Source organism: Equus caballus, chromosome 2, assembly GCF_041296265.1.
Source record: "Equus caballus isolate H_3958 breed thoroughbred chromosome 2, TB-T2T, whole genome shotgun sequence".
NCBI classification, from domain to species: Eukaryota; Metazoa; Chordata; class Mammalia; order Perissodactyla; family Equidae; genus Equus; species Equus caballus.
In genome coordinates, this window is record NC_091685.1 from 106558400 (window position 1) to 106585567 (window position 27168).

The following is a 27168-nucleotide window of genomic DNA, read 5'->3' on the forward strand; positions in this document are numbered from 1 at the left end:
GAGAGATAGAAATGTTTTGATATGTCCTCCAGAAGCTTATGATAGCTGTGAACATCTAGATTTGCAATTTTACATTCTTCACTGTAGTTTTATACTTTGGGTTGAAAAGGTTTCAGCACGTTGGATAGGAGTGGAAGAAGGGACAATCAGGGACCTATCATGTCAGCCCAACACAGACATGCACACACACACACACACACACACACACCCCACTTGGATATGAGAAGTGTGATCACGTGATTTAAGCCTCATCTGAAACTTGTCAGTCTCTTTCAATGTTTTATCCTCAGGTCCCTATGACCTTAATACTGCATGAGATCAACATACTATTTTGAAATAATCCTTTATTTTAGAGTGATTGAGTATCCTTTTTTTTATTCACTGAGATTAAAATTCAGTTCATCCTGAAAAAAATCAGTTCATCAGAGAAACAGAGAGTAGAGCGATGATTACCAAGGTGCTGGGAGTAGGGGAAATGGGGAGATATTGGTCAAAGAATACAAACTTCCAGTCATAAGACTGACATGTTCTGGAGATCTAATGTACAGCATGGTGATTATAGCTGGTAATGCTATATTACATACTTAAAAGTTGCTAAGACAGTAGATCTTAAGTGTTCTCGGCACAAAAAAGAAATGATAATTATGCGACGGGATGCAGGTGTCAGCTAAGACCACGTGGTAATTGCTATACAATATATAAGTGTAACAAATCAATACATTGTACACCTTAAACTTACACAACATGTCAATTATATCTCAATAAAATTGGGATAAAAACAGTTCATATTATAGCAACATATATTTAGGTTACTCATAAAAATTTCCCAAGGGTAAGAACTTGTACCAGCAGCATGTTAGAGTGGAAGGGAAGAGGGTCCTGGATCTGAGTTGCTGGGCTGGTTTATCACACATTAGCTATGATCTTAATCAAGCTATTTGACCTCTCTGAATTCGAGTTGTGAGGTTTAATTGATATGATATAGGAAAAGTACTTTGTACATCAAAAAGTATTTTTTTAATGGGCCAGCCTGGTGACGTAGTAGTTAAGTTCTGCACTCCGCTTTGGTTGCCCAGGGTTCGCCAGCTTGGATTCCATGTGGGGACCTATGCATGACTTATAAAACCATGCTGTGTCAGGCATGCCACATATAAAGTAGAAGAAGATGGGCATGGATGTTAGCTCATGGTCAATCTTCCCCAGCAAAAAAAAAAAAGGAGGATTGGCAGTGGATTTTAGCTCAGGGCTAATCTTCCTCAAAAAAAAAAGTACTTTTTAAAAATAGTCTTATTATTGTTGTGGTGTGAATTCAGCAAGATAAATAACCCAAAGCTAAATTTCTTATTACTGACACATAATTCACCCGAGCTTTCACTTTCATCAGGAAAGAACTGCAGACTGGCATGAGGGATGTTTAAAGTTCTGTTTAGAAAAGAAATAAGGAAGGGAAGAGGTAGCCCCAGGAAGCTGGCACAGTGTCTACGGATGGTAGAACATGGTAAAGGAAGGTGGCTCACTCTCCTGCATCAAGGATGGCCTCCAGTGTGTAAGGCCAAACAAAAAGGGAGGAAAAGGAGGGCTAACAAGATTGGGTGAGAAGATATTAAAAGATCACAGTTGAGTTAAACTAAGTCAAAACTGTAAGCTAGATACATTGTAATGCAAGGTACTGGAAGGACCTGTAGGTTTGAGCTCAGAATCATTATCAACAACCTTTGAGGAACTACAGTTTGCAGGAGGAAGGCCAGAATACTGAAAACAGAATACTGCCACAATTTTCAAAGAAGGGCTTTTTCCGGAAATGATGATCTACTGAGCTTGACATAAGTCCTCAGAAAACCCTACAATGGATCACTTTAAATGACTTTTTAACATAAATAATTATGTTACAGAACAGTGTAAATATTATCAACCTTGACACTGTGAAAGCAAATTATAGCTGAGAGGAGCTAGAAGTTGAAGGAGGTGTACTCAAAAAAAAAAAGACAGAGGGTGGGGATATCACTTACAAAGTGAATGGTCAAGAGATTATGTCAATAGCTGATTGATTGAGAGAGGTTTAAGTACATTATTTTGAGACACAAAAGCAACCCTTAGAAGAACTAAAAATAGTGATATAATCATACAGTCATGCACCACATGACAATGTTTTGGTCAACAGTGGACTGCATATACACTGATGGTCCCATAAGATTAGTACCATACAGCCTAGGTGTGTAGTACTCTATACCATCTAGGTTTGTGTAAGTGCACTCTATGAAGTTCACACAATGACAAAATCGCCTAACAATGCATGTCTCAGAATGTATCCTCATCGCTAAGCCAAGCATAACAAAGAGAAAGAAAAATGGGGGTGGCGAATGAGCTAAATTCCCACCTACCATAGCAGGATATCAATAGAAAGTGTCTACAGCAGATGAATCAAGAATTCATAGTAAGCATGTTTTTAGAGATATGGAGGTTACTGCCAAAAGAACTAAACACAGAAATGGTTAAATGTAGGGACTTCTGAGAAGTGAGGAGAGTGACAGAGTAATAATACTTTTCAGTATAAGCCCTTCCACACTATTTACTTTCTTAAGCCACTTTCATAGATTACTTACATTTTTTAAAAAATTGTTTTTAAAATGATACACGAGCAGTTTAGAAAAAGCTGCTATTAATCTCTAGGACTTCGTATAAGCTCACCAAGAACAACTCATCCACACTAGCTTGGATAGGATAGGAGGTTGATAGAAATATATCTTATTTCTTTCCACCTCACGCAGTACACAGAATATAATACCCATTCAGCAATTATCTCTTGAATGAATGAATGAATGCCATCTTTGTTTCAGTTTCTAATGAAGTTTTTGTGTGTACAATGAAGGAATTTGGGAGGAGGATGATTTATTTGAGTGCATGTGGCTGAGTCTTTCCAATCCAAGAGCCTTGAAGTCAGGCATTGGCCATAATTCTAGATGTCTCCCAGTGACCACCAGCAGCTCTGAATCACTGTTACCAAAACCTGCCAGCAACCACATTCAGCACTGGTGGCAGGGACTTCATCCTTCCTGTGCCCAGGTATGACTGTAGCTCCACAAAAAAGTATCCCAGCACCAAGGGGTAATTTTCTCTCCCTACCTGTTAGGTGTATTTAACAGCCACGCAACCTCCAAAAGGATGCTTGGAGTGAGTCTTTTAAACAGCATGAAAACATTATTTTGTGTTGAGCTTGCTTTTAAATACTGTGGCTCACTGTTTGTAATTTAGTGATTAATCTGGCTTTGAGTTTCTTTGCTGCCAAAACATCTTGAAGGTAGGTCTCCATAGCTGAAATGGACCACTCAGTTAAGTTGAGAGAGAAAACACTGCATTCAAATTCAGAGAAGAGTGAATTAATTTTCCAGGTCTAGCTGGCTCTTGAATACATAACTTTGCTTAAGAAAATTCCCTAACATCTGGTTCGTTTTTTTTTTTTTTTTGGCATAAGGACAAGCATAGTGGGAGGAAAGTATGCCATCTGTCCTGAGAGTAGCTAATTCATTCCTCATAAGGCTAGGTGGAAACCATAATTTTACAAGTCCACAGAAGAAAGTTTTAGAAATAATCAAGGAAATAACCTTAAATATACCTTTGTTTAATACAGGACAATGTGTTCACTTTTAACTTTAAGTTTTTCTTACTTCTAAATATGACACCTTCAGTTTGAATTTAATACGGTAGTATACGATTGCAAGAAAACGTAAGACCTGAGTCACTTTTTAAATGGATTTTGAGAGACGGACAAGATTTCACCAGATAGAACCTGGAATGGGAAATCGTTCCAGGACAAGAATAATGTGAAGGCTTAAAAATAAATAAATAAAAAGTAATTTCTCATGGCTATGTCATAACGTCACTTTGGAAGCAAAATTAAGTTACTACAAACGACTCCACTCAAATAGCTCTTCCCTCGCCTATAGCCTCCCTTACCATCCTTCCCGCCACTATCCTCCTCCAGGGGCCCACCCCTGCTCCATGAAACAAACACACCGCATCACACCGGAAAACTGTGACTCCAAGATAGGGAGCCCAGCTTGACAGGAGCAAGGCTGAATGGCCCTCTAAAGCCAGACTCAGAAAGTTCTGACATTTGAGTCTTAATGTCATTTAATGATAAATGATCCTTTCCCCACAATTTGCCACTGTTGTTAAACAAGGGTCTTAACAGGGCCCTCCCACATGCACTCTACCTTTGTAATTAGTACATCTGGTCTCTGTGCATATATTTCATGGGTGACTCACATTTAAGCTAAGTGATAGGTAACCAAATTACAAGGCTATAAATACATCAAGTGTTGCCCGGAAAAAAAGCCTGAGTGGTTTATGAAGTCAGCAGTATTCTGACAACTGATCCTTACAACAGGGCTTAGTTTTCTTTCCCTTCCTCCTCCTCCCCACTTAGGTAATTTGATATTATATATGTCTCCAAGTATAAATCACAAGTGAATTATTGGAAAAAGGTAACTTGGGCCTGAAAGATTTTAATTATAGCAACATTTTTTATTTATAAGAAGTCTTAGCTGGACAATCTCCAAATAATCTACATCTACCCAGAACATTTGGAAACAGGAAAGAATTCTTGGTATGTAAAGCAAATCTGGCCATGCACCAATTGACTTCTTCTCTTGATATTATCATTTTGTTTTTTCTGTCCAAGTGAGTGTTAGCTACTGAATCCTAGAAAGAAATCCATTGGGTAGGATTTCCCAAAGTGTGGAATACTAGGTTTCACATGTCAAAAGGACCAAAATTGACAGGAAAAATCATAACAATGAAGACAACCAACGCTGAATGGAAATTTACAGTTAACACTTCGCCAATTTCTATTCTCTAGTTTACCCTCCACTCCAACAACAGAGCTATTTTATTTAAATTTTAAAAATTGTCCTTCTGCTGCCTAAAAACTTCTATTAACATGAAAGCTAAGCATTTAATCTGAACTCCTCCTACATTATTATTTGTCCTGATATAGTTCTGACTCATCCTTGAAAGCAAGAACTATGTTTTACCCATCTTTGTACCCCAACTACCTACTGCAGAGTCTAACACAAAATTGTCAAATGTTTGTGTTGAACTATAAACTAAACCTTATTAAAAAAGATGCCTAAATCCAAGTGTGTGTGTGTGATATTTATATAAAGCTTCTGTGAACTCTTGCTGTTCACAGCTTAAAATCTAACCTCCTCAATGTGACATAGGGAACTTTTCTCAATATGACTCCAATCTTCCCTTCGAGCATTATCCCCTGCTCCTCCACCTCAGCACCATATCTGTGCTCAGCTTCTCCGATGTCAGGGCAAAGGTTTGCTCTCCTCCTAGGCACACTGCCTAGACATTTATGGAATAAGATCTCACTTAATGGAAATTGAGTCTTGAGGCGTTCCCATAAAGGTCAGAAGCAAAGACAAGAGTGAGTTGTGGAATGCAGGGAACAAAAGCCAGAAAATAAAGACATTGTAAAAGAATGGAAGAAGAAATTTAGGCTAAAATATTTTTTTTTCTAAAGACTAAAACATGACTGTGGCTAATGTTGACCTATTCATGGGAAAAGGGAGAAAGGGATGTATTTTGCTTTGGGAGATAAAGAATTAGAAAGTTGGTCTGAAGTATATTGTAATATCTAGAACAGAACTAGTTTCACAAATATAAGCATAGTTTTGTATGCAGTATCTCATGAAGTAAGTTATTTTATTGGTGATGGTGAGTCACCACAAAATCAACACCATTGTTTCATCCTCCATGTTTGTTATTGCCATTTTCACAAAGAGCTCAATCTCAGTTGACCCCACTACCTGTGGGGTATACCTGTTGCTCAAGTCAATAGCAGCCTTCCTACCTGGAGCTGGCACTCTGTACACCCAGATCCTCGCACTGCTGGAGTCAGCTCAGAACATCACATGGATACGGAAGCACTGCTCAACCACTAGGGGCCAGGACTGCAGGACCCCTGCAGACTTACAGACAGATGAGATGCTGAGAAACCTCACTTCCCCAGGTTGAATGAGATCATCAGAAGTCAATATTTCCAAAGAGTTTTGCAGGTGATTCGTCAGGCCTTATCACAGCAACTTCACCAAAGAAACAGAAGCCTAAAATGGCCAAATGACTTGCTAGGAACATGTGCCAAAGCAACGGGAAAAAGGCATTTCCCTCATTCAATTTAGTGCTTTGTCTTCAGAACCATATTGTCTCTCCTTTTAAAATGTCTGTGCTCCATGGGGTAAAAAGTTTTCTTAGAAACATGGAATGGTGCATTTCCTAATTGAAGAATGTCTCCATTTCAGTGGATTGCCCTCTCTTAAATCTTTTCTTGTGAAAGTTAGAATGAACTCCTCTTTATCACTAGGTTGGCTTGGCCCAATGAGACCTGCTGCCCCAAGGGAATTGTCTCTGCTTATAACAGAGACCTGCTGTAGAAGAGCAGTTCTCTCCTGCAGAGAAAGCCAAACCAAGACCAGAAGAAGAGCTAGATGCAAAGCCTAGTCCAGATTTCCTTTGAGGCAAATTGCATTTCTCTCTCTAGCTGCATCCTAGAATTGCAGGGGTTGGGGAAGGGAATGACATAAATGTTATCTATAAGATCACTGAATTTTTTAGCTAAATGAAGAAACTAAGGCCCAAGGAGGTGACATGACTTGCCTGAGATAACACCAAAAATTATCAGAAGAGCTCTAAGTAGAATTCAGAGTCCTAGCACTTGATTTATTAAAAGAGGAAGCAGAGTAGAGTGTGGTCTCTGAAGCCAGACTCCCTGCCTGAATACTGGTTCTGTGGCTGACCAGCTGTGTGACCTTGGGCAGGTTTCTTAAAGTCTGTGCTCTTTCCACATCTGTAAAACACGAGTGATTGATCCTCCTATGGGATTTTTATAAGGTTTAAATGAGTGACTAGGTGATCAGTGTTTGGAATAGCAATTATTCTAACCTAGAAAGTAATTATTGTTAGCTTCTTTTTAGCTTAGAATCCTTTCCAAACTTTTCAAACAGCAAACCAAAAAACTGACTACAGAAGGGGGGAAAATGCCATGGAGCTGGAAAACGAGCTCTTCATATGAAGTCCTTGCCATCCCAGTCTCCTTCATCCCTCGTGATGCTTTAAGGCAGGCTACTGTATCGTTCCCTGTGACCAGGTCTTTGCCAACTAGAGCTAAACACTTCTTTTTTAACTTTTTAAAATTATGATCCTAGAATGCATTCTCCCCGTGACAGCATTACTGGTCATGCAAGTCTGTACAAAGTTATCTTTTACCCAGTATGGTGAGGAATTAGCCAGTGAAGTCATACAGTTCCTCTCTGTCATCTCACCAAGTCTATCCACCTCAGGATGTGACAACTCGATGTCAGTTGTATGCCCTGATCACACTTTGGGCTAGGAAGGGAAGCAGCCACTCCGGGAACGACTGTGGGCAAAGGAGAGTGAGTAAAGCTCCCTCCTCTGAGGACTCCTCATTACAGCTTAGGAGCCCTGAGAAGGCACACACATGAATAAAAAAGGTCTTAGAAGGAGACGGCGAATTCCTGCAGTGACCTCAGGAAGGAAGTGTCTGGGTATTTCTAACATTGCGCATTAGGGAGTTGGGGTGGTGCTGGTTTAGCATTTGGGAAATGCTAAAGAGTAACTGAAAGAAATAGGAGATGAGGAGGCAAAATGAACAAAATGCCAGATACGTCCACGTGCCAATGAGGAAGACATGAGGAGGTGAAGTGTGAGGAGAAGTCTGTCACAGTGGCCAATAAACCATGAGGGCCAAATGCTTGGCTTGAATAACTCAGAATCTGCTCCCTGCCTCTAGCAGGGCTTGGCAGTGAGTCAGCAAATCCAGCAACAGAATTTCTTTTTCAGGAGCACAGACAGTCCATTAACATACACGCACGCGCGCACACACGCGCACACACACACAGAATCTCTTGTAGATATATTCTTTATCAGAAAGGAGAAAAATATGGCATTTCTTACTAGATTTCCAAAACCATGTATAACTTTGAAAACTATCAGGACCTATTCTCCAAGAAATACAAAGATTTATTTAAGCATCATTTTGAATATTCTCTTAAGAATACGCCACACGTCTTACGGCAACTACTTCTAAACCGACCCCCCTTTGTTAAAAGCAAAACAAAAACACAAGGATATAACCAAACTGTTAACACAAAAACTATATCTGGTTGTGAGATTACAAGGTAATTTTCCTTTCCTTTTCTTTGTTTGTTTGTATTTTCTAATTTGTTGCAATAAACGTGTATTATTTTTTAATATTTAAAAGATATGTTAAAAATAACAGTGTGAGTAAAAGCAAAAAATTTCCAATGAGCAGCCTTGCTGTTTTATGATTTTCCCTCAAATGACACCTCATGGAACTAGGAAGTAGCAACTACAATATCCTCTAGAAAGGGCAAGGCCCCCAGGGAAGGGCAAAGATACTTCAGAACACAGGGGAATCACAAAGACGATTTCAAGGCCTTGCCAGGAATGCTGAAGCCTGTGCAGTGACTGTTAAAGATACATTTTAACGCACTGAGGAGCCTCAGCGGGACATCAGTACCTCCCAGACATGTGAGCAGCAGAAGCCCTCAAACTATTGCTGGTCCCAGGTAGGCCTTGTGCAACTCAGTTGGAATTTTCCCTTTTGCAAGGGTATTCCCATTTTTCACAGGGCACGTGAGTTGAAGTGCTAATTAATTGGATGTGGATGGAGGAGACGTCCATGTAATTGAAGCTAGTGCTATCTGATAATGCCATTTTCAAAGCGAAGGCCATTTGGTTCTAGGTATCAGGCAGACTACAAAACAACCGTGCACTCTGAAATCTCTTCTGTCCCACGAATAGGAAAATGTCCTTAAAAGGCCCATTGGAGAGGCTCACTTTGGTTTCAAGTGACATCTTCCTCACTTCTATCTGGTGTCCTTGACATTGAGGAACCCACAATATCAGAAACCCTGACCCTTCCTTTAAAAAATGCAGCTGCTGCCAAACAAACCATCCCAGGATTGGCTCTGACTATTGGCATTCAATTCAGAATCATCCGTTCCCACAAACTACAAGTATTGGACACACGCTGGAGATCACACCAGCTTCGGTTGTCATGTTACAGGGTCTTTAGTGTGCCAGAGGTAACCAGTAACCTCACATTATCCAGTCATTTCAATAGCCATGTCCCCAACCTAGGGAGCTCGGGACAAGTGGAAGCAGAAGGAATTCAGGCAGGAGAAGCACTGGTCCCTAAGGAAGGAATAGAGGTTGGGGTAGGAGACCACAGTCCAATGGACAGTATGTGAAATGAAAAGGCACATTTGGGCTCACATCATGTCATATCTCAGGGTCAGTTGTCATGAACAGATAGGAGACAACAGCTGGACTTCAGTAGAGGTTTACCTGTGACCAAGCCCTGACCTGCATCCCATTTCTAGTAATTAGATCTCTATCAGAAATGCCTACCTGGTATTCGAGTTCATCTAAGGCCTTAATTATCTCCGAAAGTTTTACAGCTATACTCCTGAATTCTGGCCCTGAAGTGTAGCTCCTGTCTCCAGCTGGCAGCCCCCTTATGTTGCGTGCCAGCTTTTGTCCTGCATCTCAACTTTTCTGACAGACTCCATATTATGGCTCCACTACATATAGCAAGCAAAAGGGTGAGGAAGAGGCATCTACACCTGTGCTTGAGTCCCAGATACCAACTGTGTGACCTTGGGCAAGTTATTTTTATAAACTTCAGCTTCTTATCCATAAAATGGGAACAATAAGCGTTTCTTCATACTAGGGTTATTGTGTGGATTAAATGAGATAATGGATGCAAAATAGAATGCCTACCACATGGTAAGTGCTCAATAAATTTTAGCAGTGATAATGACAATGATGAAAAAGGATGAGGAAAACATGATGGGGGATGGATCTTCTTAACATTGGCCACAAGCCTGGGACTCAGCCATACCACAGTGGTTTCCAGGGGTGATTTTGCCTCCAGGGGACATTTGGCAATGTCTAGAGATTTTGCTGGTTGCATTAACTGGGGGGCCAGGGGGAGCCATGAGAGTGTGCTACTGACATCTAGTGGGTAGAAGCCAGGGATGCTGCTAACTGTCCTACAATGCACAGCACAGCCGCCTACAACAAAGAATTATCTGGTCCAAATGTCAATAGCGCCAAGGTTGAGAAACCCTGCCCTGCCAGTATTGGCTTCTCCCTTCCCTGCTGTCAATGTGCCCCTAGCTGGTGGCTGTGCCTGGTCTCTAAGACCTAACCCTTCCCAGGACTGGCCTAGCCCACTGTCTCTTGAACTCCTGAGCCCCCACTCTGTGGGATTCTTTGTCAAATGGCCACGAGGCTTTTGAGTCCATAACAGCAGGGATGGAGAGAATGACTGGGCCTTCCCCCTGACCAGCAACAGGCGAGAAACTGCTTCCTGCAGGGCCATGGCAGAGAGCCACATGAAAACAAGCACAGCAGCTAGTCGAGCGTTCCACCCAAACTGGCTCCACACCAGGCCCAGACCATGAGTCACCACCACATGCTGCCGCCTCTCTCCATGACCTTTCTTTATCCCTTCATTAGCTATAAATCTTCAGGAGCAAAACAGCAGGGAACAGACTGGGAAGGCCCTGGCAGAATATCATGCCTGGCAAATGCCCAAATCAAAATTCAGAGTTAAGTACCCGGGCCCTGAATGAATGCCAATCACGTCAAACCAAGGCTCCCCCGAGCCATCCCTGTGAACCAGAGAAGTGGACAAATGGAACCTCCTCTCTTGACATAATTTAAATCATGTGGCAGCACTGAAGCATCCTCTCCAGGAGAAAGAACAGATGTGTTTAGCAATACCCAGATGGCTGGGGACAAATTGAAGGACCTGTGTAATGTTTGCCCATAATTCATGCTTGCGCCAAACCACATTGCACCCCTAAAGAAATCTTCCTTGTGTCCCTGATTCCTCTTACGTCAAATGGAATTAATATTGTCTTCCATGCTGTGTCGTGAGAAACAATTAACATGGGTTATTAAATAGTACTTTGGCTCAAAACAAAACAAAACTGGCTTTTTTGCTTCTGCGTTTTTGGAAGCAAATCATCATGCTGGGGAAAAGGCCAGCGGACAGGGCATCTGCCTTCTGCAGAGGAATTTACTCCTCCCAGTCTCACTGCAGTCATCTTTCTCAAGGTGTGGTCTTCTAACGACCTGCATCAGAAGCTGAGAAAGCCTGAAAACAAGCAGATTCCTGGGCCACAGACAACCTACTGGATTTTTGTGGATGAGGCTGGAAGTTACCCTTTAAACAAGCTCCCCACTCGAATTTTACACCCACTAAAGTTTGAGAACCTCATAACAATGAATAAACCCTGGGACGGCATAGCCGTGGTCACTATTTCCAGTAGTAAAAAGAAAGACTAGGTTCTTCATCTTATTTTCTGGGCTGATGTTGCCCCATCTTATGCAAGTGGAATTCCTGAACAAGATGGGACAGATCCAGAATGACTCAATAACTAAACTATCCAACCTCACACTTATGTTTATAACACTGACAGCAACAAATTGCCATTTGCCCTTCTTAGTTTTGTAGTTTCCCTCAACATTCTTGAAGTTTAAAAGGACTGAGTGTTTCCCCTTTGCTGTTGGACACCTACCACCCTGAGCAAATTCCCATCTCTATCACTTGTTACCAGGGAACGAAACATAAATAAATAGACCTGACCCACAAACAATCAGTCCCTCCTCCCCTCCACTCTACAATTGTTTTGAGTATTTGGTATGTGTTCCAAACATTTATATTCATGGTCCTTACAACAATCTTGTGAAGAATTATCTCCATTTTACAGATGAGGGAACCAAACCACCAAAAGGCTATATGAGTAACAGGACTGCTCTTTGACTAAGCTTTCTGAGTTCAAAAGCAATGCTCTTAACAGCTCAGATTGAACAAACCAACGCTCTAAGCTGCTCTGATTCTTACTGTCTCTAGGAAATTATAACTCTGAAATAGCTATCAATTGAGTTTAGTTGTGTAGAGTTTAAAATCCTCTGACCATACCATTAGCAAGCATGTCCACACAGACCAACCAAAGCGGAATTATGACTACTAGACCATTCAATTTCATCAATTATGTTATGTAACTTCACAAACTTCTGAGCTAATAACAGCTAACATTTGTTAAGCACTTGTTGCTACAAAGAATTGTTCTAAATGCTTTAAGTATTCAACTTGTTGAATCCTCCCAACCATCCTTTGAGGTTGGTACTTCCACTCTTCTCTCTTCACAGCTGAGAAAACTGCAGCACAGAAATATTTAGTAAGATGTCTAAGGTCACAGAGCTAGTGAATGACAAGGCTGGGAAATATACCCAGATAATAAGGCTCCAGAACCAATGTCTTAACCAACCTACTTTACTGCGTATTCCAGTATTAACACAATGAGAGCCACATCAATGCAGACAATAGGGAGGAAAAAAGTCTGCTTTTCCTAAAGATCTTTCTAGCACTCCAGAGAATTCATATTGTTTTGAACCATGGTTTCTGAAATGTTATAGAAAACAGAGATCCATAAAATGCTAGCTCCAAAATGGTGTGAGATTCTGCCATAAATAAAGTCCTAGAAGGATTTCAGTTCTGCAATGTGCTTTCAACAAAGGGCAGGGAGAACTTTGTTATGATTATTACAATCTAATTTAAAGCTGAAGCCAGACGGGAATGAAAAAAAATTGAAAATAAACTCTCTACTAAAGCTGTCGGCCTGGCTGTGGCCTCCAACTGCTTTAGTCACTAAAACCTTGTATGTAATGGTCACTTTTATAACAAACACTAAGAAAGGAATACAAAGCCCTAAATCAGAGTTTATTTCCAAAGAACGGAAAGAAATGTATTGGAGCGCTAAGGAAGGCCACAGAGAGAAGGTGCTGCCACGCTGCCCTTCCTGGCAGTGATTCTGATGCAAGTGTCAAGCAAGACCTCCAGTTTCAAGCTGTAATCCAACCGCCTTATTTCTGCTTGAAGGGAACCCCAGCTGTTCGTGCAGAGTCCAAGTCATTCCCAACACCCCCAGCAATAGCAGCTTCTGTCTATTCAGCCATCCCAGACCTAGAGCTTCTACATTCACGCTTCAGAATGACCATCTTTCCTGGTCAGCATACATTTTACATGGTGTTCTTGCCACAGGAAGTAAATATCGGGTCGCCCAAGTGAAAGTCTCCCATAAACCTCATTAACAAAGTACCAGAGCATTCATCTGCTAAGCCCCAAGGATGTGGTTTGTCTCTGACTACGTAAGACATCTTTTAAATTCTTCTGCTCAGAACATTCCAGGGATACTATTATGGTCTGTCACTAATTGCAGAACCAACAGACCAAATGCTAAGACCATATTTGGCCAGAAGATGTTTAGATGTTTTCTAATATTTATAAGGTAGTGCGATCAAACTAAAATCTGGTAAATATAACCCCAGCAAATGAGCAAATGCTTCCTTATCCTTAAATCCCAGCTCCAGTGTTCCCTCCTCCCTGACTCGCCCAGGTCAAGTGAGTTTCTCCCTCTTCTGATTTCCCGTGACATTGTGTTTATACCTCAATATGGCACTGAACGTGTTGTGTTCCAATTATCCTTTTTACATCTGTCTCCCTTACTATCTTTACTATAGCTCCTGGAGGGCATGGCCTGGTGCCTTATCATCCTAATGTTCTTAGCACTTAGCAGAATTGGCAAGTAGGGACTCAATAAATATTCACTGAAGAAAAGAATATGATCTAAGATGGAGGGGGGCCCATCAGTTTGATTCAAAATGATCATATTAATTAATTAACCTGGTGGTACTGGGTCAATATTTCTGTGGCTCCATTTTCCAACTTTGCCCAGCTCTCATTCTGCTTCTCTTCAAATATGATCCTTAGATCAGACGCTGGATCAGTTTCCCTAAAACTGATGTAATAAATACATAAGCATATAGGCTTGTGATAAATTGACATACTATTCACTGGATTTCTCAGAGGAAGAAAATAACTAACTAGTGTGTGGATGCTTCCGTTTTCCATTAGCAAATTGGGTATAATGAATCTGAGACTGTGTCCTTTCTCCTTAGAGGACAAGCTTGGGTGGCCATTCCCATACAGTCTACAGGAAACCTAAAGTAGGAGGGATCATTTGCTCCCCCCAGTCATTACCCCCAACCCTGCACTAATACCTTCAGCCCCTTCCATCACAAGGGCATTGAGACTCTACTCCCAGGTTACAGAGGCCAAAAAGTCCCTTATCCTGGGGCAAGAGAAGCCTGGGTAAAGGCAGGAACAAAAGAACAAAGCTCTGACCTTTGCGCCAACATACCTGAGTATATTCCTGAGGTAAGGCCACATTCCAGACTTCTCTTCTCTTCTACCACACAACCTTAATCACTCTTTATTTCCTAGATGACGGAGAAGATTTATTAACATGTGAGAATTCCCCAACCCACCCGCAAGCAGAAGAATTGTCTTTGTCAGCCTAGTTCATAAATCTTTTATAATACAGAATCAGGGAATGGGTAGTGGGAAAGGAGTCCAGAGAGCTGTGAAAAAAACTCTAACCAGAGAAGCTTGGCCAGTATCTACAGGATAAAGACCTGGGGGGAGAGGGGCACAAGGGGGTAAATCCAGTTGTCTGTGGATATGTTGGGAGGTAGTGAGTGAAAGAATTAAAAAGGGAAAGAAGAAAGATTTTATGATATGTTGTTGGTGGATAAGAACAAGTTCCCCTTTAAAGTGCTTTGAGAGACTCAAGTAAAGATTGAAATCACTTTTAAATTATTTTGGGCCTCGGCGAGGCTTATTTATAGAGAATTCCATGCAGCGATTGGACCATCTGGGCTCTCAGCTTGTTTTAGAGTTATACCTACCAGTACCTAATGCAGTAACACCTTTCCAGTTTGGGAAATTTGTCTATGGTGAGAACCATTTTACCATGCTCTTTCTAATATAATCCATGAGGGACCAACTTTAATCCACAAAGGATAATTAGACTTGTTTACAAGGAAGATATAAAACTAACTTTTATGTTCTGTACCTACTATTGGGCAGGCACTGTGAAAACTGCTTTAAATGTTTGCTCCTTTACTTAGTAATGAATTTATTTTTTTAATCCTCTTTTCAGAAAGGCTAAAAAGTAGCTTAGAGAAGTACTTAAAACATAATAACATAAATGAAAAGTGAGAGCAAATTAAAAAAAAAATAGTGAGTGTGTAAATGGAGCCATGTATGAGGTCAAAAACGCATGCCATGTGTACACCTTTGATGCTGATGGAGCACACATTTGGTTCCAGGCTTTCTAGCAGCTAGTTCAAAGAAGGAAAATCAGTCAGTTATACAAATTACCAAGCCCATAAGCACAGCAAGAGAAGAGAAACTATTCTTGGTATTAAGACCAGATAAGAATTTCTTCAATGGAGAGGAACAATCTCCATTGATGGACAAACACCATCCTCCACAGCATCCTTAAATAGAGTTCCAAGGGGCTGGCCCAGTGGCACAGTGGGTAAGTCTGCGTACTCTGCTTCAGCAACCCGGGGTTTGCAGGCCCAGATCCCAGGTGCAACCTAGCACCTTTCGTCAAGCCGCACTGCGGCAGTATCCCACATAAAATAGAGGAAGATTGGCACAGATGTTAGCTCAGGGCCAATCTTCCTCACACAAAAAACAGAGTTTCAAATACAAGTTTTCAAAGACTATTTCTTATTTGATGTTGCATAGAAGCTGACGACTTTATGACTAACTAAAAGCAAGTCAACACAGAGCAGGGTTATTGCATAGCACTGTGAAGTAGATATTATTCTCTAGCCTTGTAGATATGGAAATTAAGACCCAAAGAGGTTAACTGATTCATCCACAGACACACTCAACGAGGTGCAGACTCAGATCTTGGGGTTTTGTACAGGGTCATCTGACTCCAAGGCCCAAGCTCTTTGTGCTACCTACACCACGCCAGCAATGCTAAACCGCATGGAAGGACTCCTCTTTATCAGAAGTCATTTTCCTCCAAAGTCGTGATGATACACACGTATTTCCTTCTCAAAAACATGGAAAACAGATTTTCTCAGGAGGCAGTATTACAAGCCTCTGTTATAAGAGAAAGGCCCTCCTCAACTTTGGGGTGGTCTCTATCCCAGCACCAGTGTTTATTTAAGTATTCATTTAAGGATAACTGAAGTACGTGGCACCCGTGGATAAAATGCCTGAGTACGGACCTGCGGAAGAGGCTGACCCATGTTGGTGGTAACAAAGATCTTGTTATGCTGCAGGTGTCTTTCCAGGTGTCCTCCCACAACGAGCAGGTGAAGGTATCTCTGGGAACATTTCTCTCTCCTATAGGATGGGATGACAGGAAGAGATGCTCACGAGAAGAGAAACAGGAAGAGGAGAGTGAGAAGGAGGCTGAGTCACATTGAAAGGATCTCAGTAACACTCAGGAAGCAGGAATGTGTTGCCCAGATTCAAGCAGCTGAGGACCTACGGGCCCAAAAGGCCAGAGGAGCAAGATGGAACAGCTGCATGCAGGACAGAAACAGCTGGACAGCAGTCCTCAAATCAGAATAATACAAGAGCTTTCCAGAATCACATTCCCAGCCCCGCCCCAGACTACTGAATGAGATTCCCAGACCCCCAGGGATTCTGTTGGGCAGAAAATTTGAAAACCTTTGAGCTTGGATTTGAAGTGAAGATCAGTTCTTTAAATTCACAAATATTTATTAAGGGCCTTGTATGTGCCAGACTTCAAGCCAGACGCAGGAAAGAGGCATGAGCAAAAATACAAGACCTGGTTCTCAGATCTTACAGTTCAGGGAAGGAGACAGACATTAGGTAAATAAACACACACTTATAAATCTACACCTTTCTCTCCCCTAGAATCAAGTCTGTTGGCCCACAGCTGAATGTACTGAATTTCCCAAGGCTCAGGAAACTCGCTTGGTTCTGAGAAGTATGAGGAGCTGCATTTCAAAAAGGCATAACCTGAAAGGAGAAAAGCACCCTCTTGTGGCCCTCTGGGTGGTGGCAACTGAAAGAACCCCCAGTTGTAAGAGGTAGGAGGTTGCCCTGGGCAGGTGACCTGAAGGGGGCAGCCCTAAAGCAGCCAGGAGCGTCAGTGGGCCCTGTTTTGCTTTAGTGGTAAATCTCTCTTCAGCGTTGAATCAGCCACTTCGTGAGAAGACATGTTCCCTTGTGTCCATTGCTAAGTGGTTTTACTTCTGGACACCTGGGCTCTTTGGTGTGGAGTCAAGTGACACATTTTACATCCAGGCATCGATCTGAGTGCATTTCCACTCTCCCCACAACTCCATCATGCAGCAGGGCCTGGAACAGGGAGGCCTTCAATGAATATGCAGTGAAGAACTGGATGAAGTGCACCATCCCAGCCAGCCCAACATTGGCTGCTGCGTGGGATCTTGGGAAGACTGGACAAATTATCACAGTGGTTGAGTCCCTGATTTCTCTGAAAATAAATGACTTCTTAAAATGTAAAATACAATCTATGTTCCTCCTCAGAGTCTCTATGAAAAGGATAATATTCACAAGGGGTATACTTTGTTCTTGGAGCTAAGCCTGGTATAGTTTAATTTGTAGGAGAGTAACATGTAAATTTATGATAATAAATTATATGATTTAAATGAAATTATAAAAATAAGAGTCGCTCACTCATATTCAACTTTCATGAGTGCTGACACTTCTTGAAGAATATGGAGGTCTGATTTGTATTCAGGCCTGAATACCAGCGTGAACCACAAGAGTCCAGGGACTGCTGGTTTCAAGTGTGTAGATCGGAAGCCCAGTCAAGCACCGGCACAGTATATTTAGCATTTCTAGCACGTCTCCACTCAAGAAGCTATGAGGAAATCAGCTCAGTACAGGGCTCCGGGTTATGAGATGGCGCTGACACAATCACTCCACGCCATTTCTCAAAGGTCACTAGGCAACAAGGCCAGAAAAGGAAGGAGGAGAAAAGGAGTACATTAGAGGGTATGGTGGAAGAATTAGAAGGGCAAAGAGAGCGAGAAAGGCACAGAATGAAAAAAAAGAACTATTTGCTACAGTACTTAATCCACAGAATCCAAAAGTAAACAAACCAGCCAGTTGCCTCTGAAGGAGGGAATTGATTTTTAAGACATGTTGATTCTGCCTCTAACTCTGAAGCTTGTGAAATACTCTACTGAATTAAGAAATACCAGAGGCTGAGAAGTACTTCTGGCCAAAGAGTGAATCCATCCAACTTGAAAAGACCAGCACACAGGAGGAGAGAGGGTAGGCTAAATGACCCATCCCTGCATCGTCATATGCCCTCACTGATACCACTCTGGAGCCGAGAGCCTCCTCTGTCCACCACGTCTGGCTGAGCTCAAGGCATCAGCTTTAACACCTGTATGTGTGGGATGTTTGCAAGGGAGCTAACGCTGACCAGAAAAACAGTTTCAGTCACCTTCAGATAAGTTGCATCAAATCCTCATTATTCATAATTTTGGAACCCTATCTCTGAAGTTTGCTGCATGCAATAATCCTACATTACTCCCAACAACCATCCACATAAAATATATGGGAGGATGTTTAAAAGTATTAGCTTTGGGGGCTGGCCTGAAGCTTAGTAGTTAAGTTCACACACTCCACTATGGGGGCCCAGGATTCACAGGTTTGGATCCCAGGCATGGACATATGCACTGCTCATCAAGCCATGCTGTGGTGGCACCCCACATACAAAATGGAGGAAGATTGCCACAGACGTTAGCTCAGCGACAATCTTCCTCAAGCAAAAAGAGGAAGTTTGGCAACAGATGTTAGCTCAGGGCCAGTCTTCCTCACCAAAAAGAGAAAAAAAAAAGGTATTAGCTTTGGAGTCAAATACTCAAGGATTTGAATTCTGGGTTTGTCAAATAGTAGCTGTATAAACTTGGGCAAGTTTATTTACCTCTCTGAGCTTCCATTTCCTCAGTGTTAAAATGCACATAATTATAGTATCTACCTCAAAGGACTATAGTAAGAACCAAATGATATGACATATGTAAATCTGTTAGCAAATGCCTGGAAAATAATAAGCTTTCAATAATTTTTTTAAAGTTTCTTACCTGAGTCCAAAGATCAAATGGCTTCCCTGAGTGACAAAGAGGCAACCCGGCACCATTTGCTCTGCATTATCATGAATGGGTTTCAATTACTAATTGTATGACATATTATTTATTCTCTCATCTAGTCTATTAGTAAATGAGCTAAACTTCAAAAGAGCCTTGTTTCATCCCTCATAACATTTCAACCTTTTTGGAGAAATAGTTATTAATCATCATTCTCTGTTCATAAACAGTCAGTTAGGCTCACATCCAAATGTCAAGTGTTCAGACCTGCAAACGTTGAAGTAATTTTGCCAATAAATTTCATGAGTTTCCTCATAAAGTGTTTCAATTAACTCCATTTTGCTAGATGTGATCGTAATCCTTAAATCAGCAATTAATCTTAGCTAGTGGTGTTTTGGTTTTCTCTTTAATCAAAATTAAAATATCCTTGAGGACAAGACTGCGGCTTCTACTTCCTTTATACCCCACCCAATATTTGCCAGAGTATTAAGCCTAAGTAGATGTTTAGTATCTGTCTGATCAGGTACATCCTCGGTACCACTGAACATGACTATGATAACCTCTAGTGCAGGAAAACAAAACAAACTGAGTCTCTTTCTCAAACTAAAGTCTAGGACTACAAAATCATAAGAAATTTGTTTCTGGGGCTGGCCTGGTGGTGCAGTTAAGTGAGCACGTTCTGCTTCTCCGCAGCGGGGGGTTCACCAGTTCGGATCCCAGGTGCAGACATGGCACCGCTTGGCAAAAGCCATGCTGTGGTAGGCATCCCACATATAAAGTAGAGGAAGATGGACACGGATGTTAGCTCAGGGCCACTCTTCCTCAGCAAACAGGAGGAGGATTGGCGGTAGTTAGCTCAGGGCTAATCTTCCTCAAAAAAAAAAAAGAAAGAAATTTGTTTCAATCAAAGCGACCACTTTGAAGCTACTGTGATAACCTCAGACTACACAGATAAGAGTGAACCGGCCTCCTTGAGTCCCACCGGCCTCCTTGAGTCCCCAGTCCCACCATTTTCACCAGTCCGTTTACTGAGAGAACCTTCATACTGTTAAAAACAGAGTGATAAAAACCAAATAATCTAAATTTCCTCAGCCTGTGGGTACACATGGGATATCACTAGATTCAGATAGTGAAAGACCTCAACAACACCACCCTTCCCCAGCCGTTCCAGTTATGTGGTAGCCATCACTGTGTGGTCGTGAACTATCACCCTATGACCCTTTTCTCTGTGCACTCTTCACACCACACTTAAAGTCACAGAACACAGCCCCTTGCCAGTCTATGGAAATCCTAATTCCTTGCCTAGGATTCTGTGCCTAATGTTCACAAATCTATAAAGTCACCAGATGCCAGAATGGTACCACGTTCCCTTCAGTGCTCACTTGACCACGGCCCACAGAGGTCCTCACAGTGCTGGAAAGAATGCCACAGTTCTGGGTGTCTTCACTTAGCAAGTCCACATATGTCATAGTATTGTGGTTAGACACATGTGCTCCAGAATCAGACCACCTAGGAGGGAATCCTAGCTCTAAAACTCAGCTAACTCTGTGAACATGGGTAAATTACTGAACCTTTCTGAACCTCAGTTTCCTTACCTGTAAAATAGGGATAATACTATTATCTCAAAGATTTATTATAAAGAGTGAATGAGATAACATGTATAAAGCAGCCAGTATAGTATCTAGCACATAGTAAACACTCCATAAATGTTCGCTATTGTTATACCCTGAGAATGACTGGCTGCCATATCCAGCAGGAAACTCTAAAAGTAAATCCTTTTTTTGCCAGACACTCTTCTGGACCATATCACATAGTTTAATACTCACAAGAGCCATTGAAGTAAATATTGTTCTGTTTTTATAGGCTCATAGAAGTTATTTACCCAAAGTTAATTTGTCTACATAAAATAGCCAGTAGCTGCCCAAAGCCCCTGTTTTCTCCACTAAGTCATGGTGCTTCTCATGCTTCAGAAGACTTGAGACTTTTTCATTGGTGCCATAGTTATATTGAAATTAGCAACACATTCGCAGGTTTGATCTGCAGTCCAGATAATTGCCTAATTCCTGCCTATTTCAGCTTCTGCCCACAGCTCATATAGACACAGCCATCTACACAACTGCTAGATTGTCACCTTTGAAGTTTTATTTATTTTGAAGTCAACAAAGATAAGTCTTTACAAAAGTAACCAGAAATGACCCTCAGGCACTGATGACTTCCCAGCAGGAGCCCAGCCCCTAATTTATCTCAAAGACTTTGCACCCATGGCTCTTCCAAGCCTCTTTGCAAGGAAAGGTTCTAAATCAAGTAATCTTTTCTGAGCATTGACTTCCTGACTGGAGTTGGGGGCTTCCTTCTTTGCAAGAGAGAGGAAAAGGCCCGGGATGAGGTCTGAGCTGCTTCTTTCAGCCTCTGGCATGGGACACTCATTAGTGCTGGGAATGTAGAGAATTCTGGTCCATCACTCAAAGCTCCACCTACTCTCAGCTCTGTGCTTAATTACCACCCTCCTCTGCACCAGCTTTTGAGTGCTTACCCATCAAGAAGTGCCACCTTTGATACTTCAGGAGGTTAACTCCCAGCAAGACCCTTCCTGAATCTTCACACATGTCTCCACAGAAAGGCACATTGGGAGGGTGCTCTGGGAGACTCCCTTAGAATCCTGTCTTCCGATTTCTGTATTCTCTTAATGGCAAGGTATAAAGTTTTCACCCATTCTCATTTCTGAAGTCATAATCTATCATACAATTGACAAATAAAACTAGCAAGTAATAGGATATATTGGAGTATATGAGGAAGCCATTTTGTGTAAACCTAATTCGGCCTGACCTTGTCTTTCCAAAAGGGCCTGACCACAGCCGTTGAGCATGCATTGTATATCTGCTTTAGATATTCCCTATGGCAAGAACAAAGGCCCTCGAGATAAAGGTGCAACTTCCCTCCCCCTCCCAACATTGGCATTCCCTTAAGGATTAAGCATCTTTCCTTAGGCTAGAAACTGATTGCTGCACTCACCTGTGACCACCCAGCTCGAGACAATAGACTTGCCTCCTGTTTCGCCCGCCAAGATAGCAGACCCACTACCTGCTGTGTCCATCAAGCACTGTGCCGACAGAGCAATCTTGTGACTATTGTGGGAAGGACATTTCAATCATATGTGAAACATCCTGTATGGGGGTATATAACCACTCTGTACACCTCACTTCTTTGGTGCCCTTTCTTCCTTCGGGAAGAAAGGCCCCAGGCCATGGTCCTCACATTTTATCTCAGAATAAATTCACCCAAATTTTCATTTATAGATTGGTTATGGATTATTTTCGTCGACACAATAGATGTGTACATTTGATGTGGAAATATCTCCTTTTTTTTTCCTCAAAGATTGTTATTATTACAATGATGCATTTACATTTGCAAACTGCTTAGAAGTCAGTAAAAGCAAAATAAAGACAATACCTTCCTCTGAGTCCCCTTGGTATTTTGTATGTTTCTCTATTATTATTTTTAAACCATTTGTTTTAATATCTGTCTCCCCTACTAGTCTCTAAAGCCTTAAAACCATTTGCTTTCATATCTATCTCCCCTACTAGTCTCTAACTACCTTAAGGGATGGAACTTGGTTTTGTTCATCTTTGTAGTCTCAGCAAAATGCTGAGTTCCTGAAATATAGCAGAAATATATCAACAAATGTTTGGATGGATGGATGGTTGGTTGGATGGATGGATGGATGGATGGATGGATGGATGGGTGGACGGATGGATGGATGGGTGGACAGATGGATGGGCGATTGGGTGGATGGCTGGATGGATGGACAGATAGACTGATGTAATCCTCACAGACTTTGTGAACAAGCAGGTGTTTGAGCAAATCTAACATGAATTTCTCTTTTTTACAGTGTCATCTTTTCACTGGACTACAAGCTTAGAGACTATAGAGATGAAAATACCATCAACCAATTTCTCCCATTCCTTTTCCCCTTTGTGGTTCTCCTTGCCATCAAAAGGGCACAAAAAGAGTCCCAGGCTCCTCCATCCAACCATTTTCTTTACAGATAAGCAAGTTTCTTCAAAAGGATATGTTTAGTCAGTTTCAGGTTTAGGGGCTTTTAAAATGCCATCTCATTTCAACCTTGCAGACCATTGCAATACTGGTATTAACAACAATAAAAATAGCTAACATTTATTGAGAGGCACTCCATGCCAAGAACTGTGTTATGGCTTTACAAATATTGTCTCATTTAATCCTCATGATAGACCTATGAGGCTCAGACAGGTTAAGTAGCCTGCCTAAGATGACATAGTGAATAAGTGGCAGAGCCAGAATTTGAACTCAGACAGTCTAAGTTCAGACCTCTACTTGTTTAATCTGATCTCTGATAAAATCACTCACATTTTTCTTTATAGCTATTCGGAGGGTTTTATTCTTAACGAGGAACTGCTTTCATTCTATCACAGACGTGAAGTATTTCAAGTATGTCGATGCAAATCTACCAACAGGACATATTTAGGAAATAATTTTATATCTAAATTAATCCCACAAAAGGAGAGAGACTTCTATTATGAAGAATCTTTGAAATGAGAGCTCAGACGGGAACTGGAACAGGAAAGCACATGGAAACCCAACGTGCTGATTGTCTTTGCTGCTGCACTGGCCAGCAGTTGTCCCTCCGAGGGAGCAGTGAAGTCGCAGGGGATCATCCACTCTGTGTAAGATAACACATCTTGATTAAATTTTTAAAAGGAAGAAAAGGAAAGTGTAGCCTCCGTCCTGCCTACTTGAAGGTCACAGCATATGCAGGAAGCTGTGTTTTCTCTTACTGGCTGTTGAAACATAATATTATAACTTGTGCCTACTTAGAAATCAACTCTGAGAGGGGAATTTGTATCTATGAATTCCTGGTAGCTGGCTTTATTAACATCTTGGGACATTAATGTTGCCTCTAACCTAATTATTCATGCTATTTTCAACCACAGATTGTGTCACCATCAACTCAGTCCAAAGACTAAAATAAAAAAATCCTAGGAAAATTCCAGAGGCATACTCATCAAAGAGGGATATGACCTTCCAAAGGCTTACTGAAATGCTTGCTCAAAATCCCAGCATTCTCTGCTACTCACATGCACAACAGAGCATTCCCAACTCTGACTATGTTTGCAGTCTCAAATTCTTTACTCACCCCACCTGCTTGGCAAAAGACTTTCTCTACTGGGACGTGCCACAACTTGTAGAAAGAGCTCCATCTAATTAGAAACACTGCATTGACAGTGGTCACGAATAAGTTGTGCCAGGTGTTCACATGTCATGAATACCAGCCGTGTTTGGTTATTTATAACACAAAGTCAGGGCAATGGAATGCCAAGTCTTACGGGCTGCTTCTCTGGTCACTATGTGCATTTTAATTCATATCACAGACTAATTAAAGGCACTAGAAAGTATAACTTTTACCTCAAATTTTCAAAAAGTAGAGAAAGAAGAAGGAATCTAAAGCATATTGAATACCTACCAAAGACCAGGCCTTCTGCTGTGAGCTTTACTTATATTACCTCTTTAATACCCACCACAATCACACGAAGGAGGTATTATTGTTCCCATCTGACAGATAAGGAAACATAACCTCTGAAGGATTAAATATCCTGCCCAGGTAAGTAGTAAAGCCAGGATGGGAATCAGGACTGTGTAAACCCAAATTCCATGTTTCTTTTCACCACCAGATCAAAATTTCCCCCACACTGCCTAGTCCAGGACCAGAAGCACTAGAATAGTGGTTTAAAGGGTACAGATTCCACAGTCGGGCTTCATTCTGCTCCATCGCTTTCTAACTGTGTGACCTCATCAAGTTACTTAGCCTCTCTAACCCTCAACTTCCTCATCTTCAAAAAATAGGGACCATTACAATCCTACCTCATAAATTTTAAATATTTGACAATAAACTCTTATTTAAATTTTATTTATTGAAATATATATTTGAAAAATAGATATTTGACAATAATTATGACATTATAAATTATGGCCATTTTCCACAAAACCTCTTCAGCCATTAAATAGAATAATAATAATAATAATAGCTAATATTTATTGACTACTTACTACAGGCCAGGCACTATACTGAGGATTTTACATGAATTATCTCCTTTAATTCTAATAATAATCCAATTAAATAATAATAACTAACTTATTGAGCATTACTATAAACCAAGATCCGTTCTAAACCCTTTACTCATACTAACTAGTGAGTAACTGAGGCAGGTAATATTGTTGTCCCCATTTTGCAAATAAGAAAATGGAAGCTCAGAGAGGATAAGTAAACGCCCATGGTCACACAGCTAGGAAAAGATAAAACCGTGTTAAGAATTCAGACAGCCAGACTTAGGAGTTCACGGTCTTAACCTCAACTCCCACGTTCCTGGACCTGGGCTGGGCCATACAAGAAATGTCTGATGCAGTACCTGTGCTTAAAGAGCTCCCAAATGTATTGAAGCTGTAGGACCTACAGACTTAACAAGTGAGGATGCTGTAACATTCTGCAGCCAAATGTTCAAAATATGCAAAATACACACTAGCGGCATTGGAAGATAAATCAGAGAGTGGGGTTGATGACCTGTGGGTTCCAGGCAAGCCTTTCTAAAGAATATGTGGCTTTCACTGAGCCTTGTGGGATAGGGGTTAGTCAGGAGGAGAGATGGGGGAAAGCATCTCAGGAGGGAGACTCAGCAAGTGCAGAGATGTAGATGTGAACTGTGTTTGGAGAAGAATAAGGAGACTGGCCTGATGAAAGATGGGTTTCATACAGACATGAAATAAGGACAGATTACAGAAAACCCTTGACAACAGCCTGAAAAATGGGACATCACGTATAAGGGGTAATAGGAAGCATTAGATTCTTGAGGAGGAGAGTTACCTGACAAGAGTGCAGTGTGCAGCATGGCTTAGTGTGGGGAGCCTGGAGAGAGACAGGGAGGAAGCTCTGGGAGATGCCCCAGTATGAGGTGGTAATAGCCCTCCCTCACTAAAGTGACAGCAGCAGGAAAGAGAAGGAAGAGCCCAAGTAGAGATACTGTGAGGACAGAATCAACAGGGCTTAATGGAAGATTGATGCAGGAGACATTTAGAAGAGAACAGGTCTATGATGTCAGGATCCGTGCCTGCTCAGTCACTGTCATATCCCCAAACCAGGCTCTGTTAATGACTGATCAACACACTGTAGATGCTGAAAACATATTTGTTAAATAAATGAGTGAGTCATCTATTCATTTTGCACATGAGGAAAGAAATCCTGAAGGTTAGGTGAATTAACCAAAATTATGTAAGTGTGAGCAAAAGAATCTAAACTAAACCCCCAAATCCTGACAACTATTCTAGAGCTTTTTCTACTATAACTTGTTCTTACTTTGGAAAATCTTGGGAACTATAACATTGGTGATACTGATAATAGATATTGAGATTTTGGGAGAGATTACTGGGGTTCTGGGATAATGTTAATTTGATTTTGGATATGTAAACACTGATGTGATGACAGAACTTCTAATTAGAAATGTCCCATAAGAGGTTTTCAATCAAGGACTAGAGTAAAAGTGAGAATTAATGACTAGAGATAGATATATTTGAGAATCATAAACATAGAACCATTAGATGAATAAATATAAGAAATATATTTTTGTAATATCATGAATAAGAAATGTTTTTGGTTTCCCATTACTTTAATTAAATATTTTTTAGTCTGCTGAAGAATTGTTGAACAAGCAATGCACTTAACTGCAATCAGTATGTTAATGTCGTTGGAATCACTTCATTTGCTCATGTTAATCTTGATCTGCCTGCATACACAATAATTCAGGACTGCCGCATTGGCCAGGCTATCCTGGTGCCCTTTGAAAGCATTGCCAGGCTCCAGATCTGTCTCCGTGGGTCCTGTTGCTATTTTTATTCTGTACTTTAGTTAGGTCTTGCCAACTACTATTTCCAAAGGCAAAGCAAAACGTCTTAAAACTTTTCTGAGATTTATGGAATATGCCCATGCCATAAGTGAAGCAAAACCCTTGGATATCTTTGCTGCCTCATCGTTCATGAGTCAGCCTACATATCCTGTAATCT

At 41.2% G+C, this 27168-nt stretch overlaps 1 long non-coding RNA gene across 2 annotated transcripts in view; it reads right to left on the reverse strand.

Annotated features, from left to right (window-relative positions):
* Nucleotides 1–24323, reverse strand: part of LOC106782867 (uncharacterized) — a 91382-nt gene extending 67059 nt beyond the window's left edge. Inside the window, exons 1-3 of one of the 2 annotated variants that reach the window (XR_001380220.3) lie at nt 24254–24323; nt 16216–16333; nt 14325–14403 (exon numbers count right to left, since the gene is read on the reverse strand). This is a non-coding gene — a long non-coding RNA (uncharacterized lncRNA). Of the gene's footprint in view, nt 1–14324; nt 14404–16215; nt 19955–24253 lie in introns of those variants that run through there. The other variant, XR_011435669.1, reaches the window with a different exon arrangement.
* Between the last annotated feature and the right edge of the window lie 2845 nt (nt 24324–27168).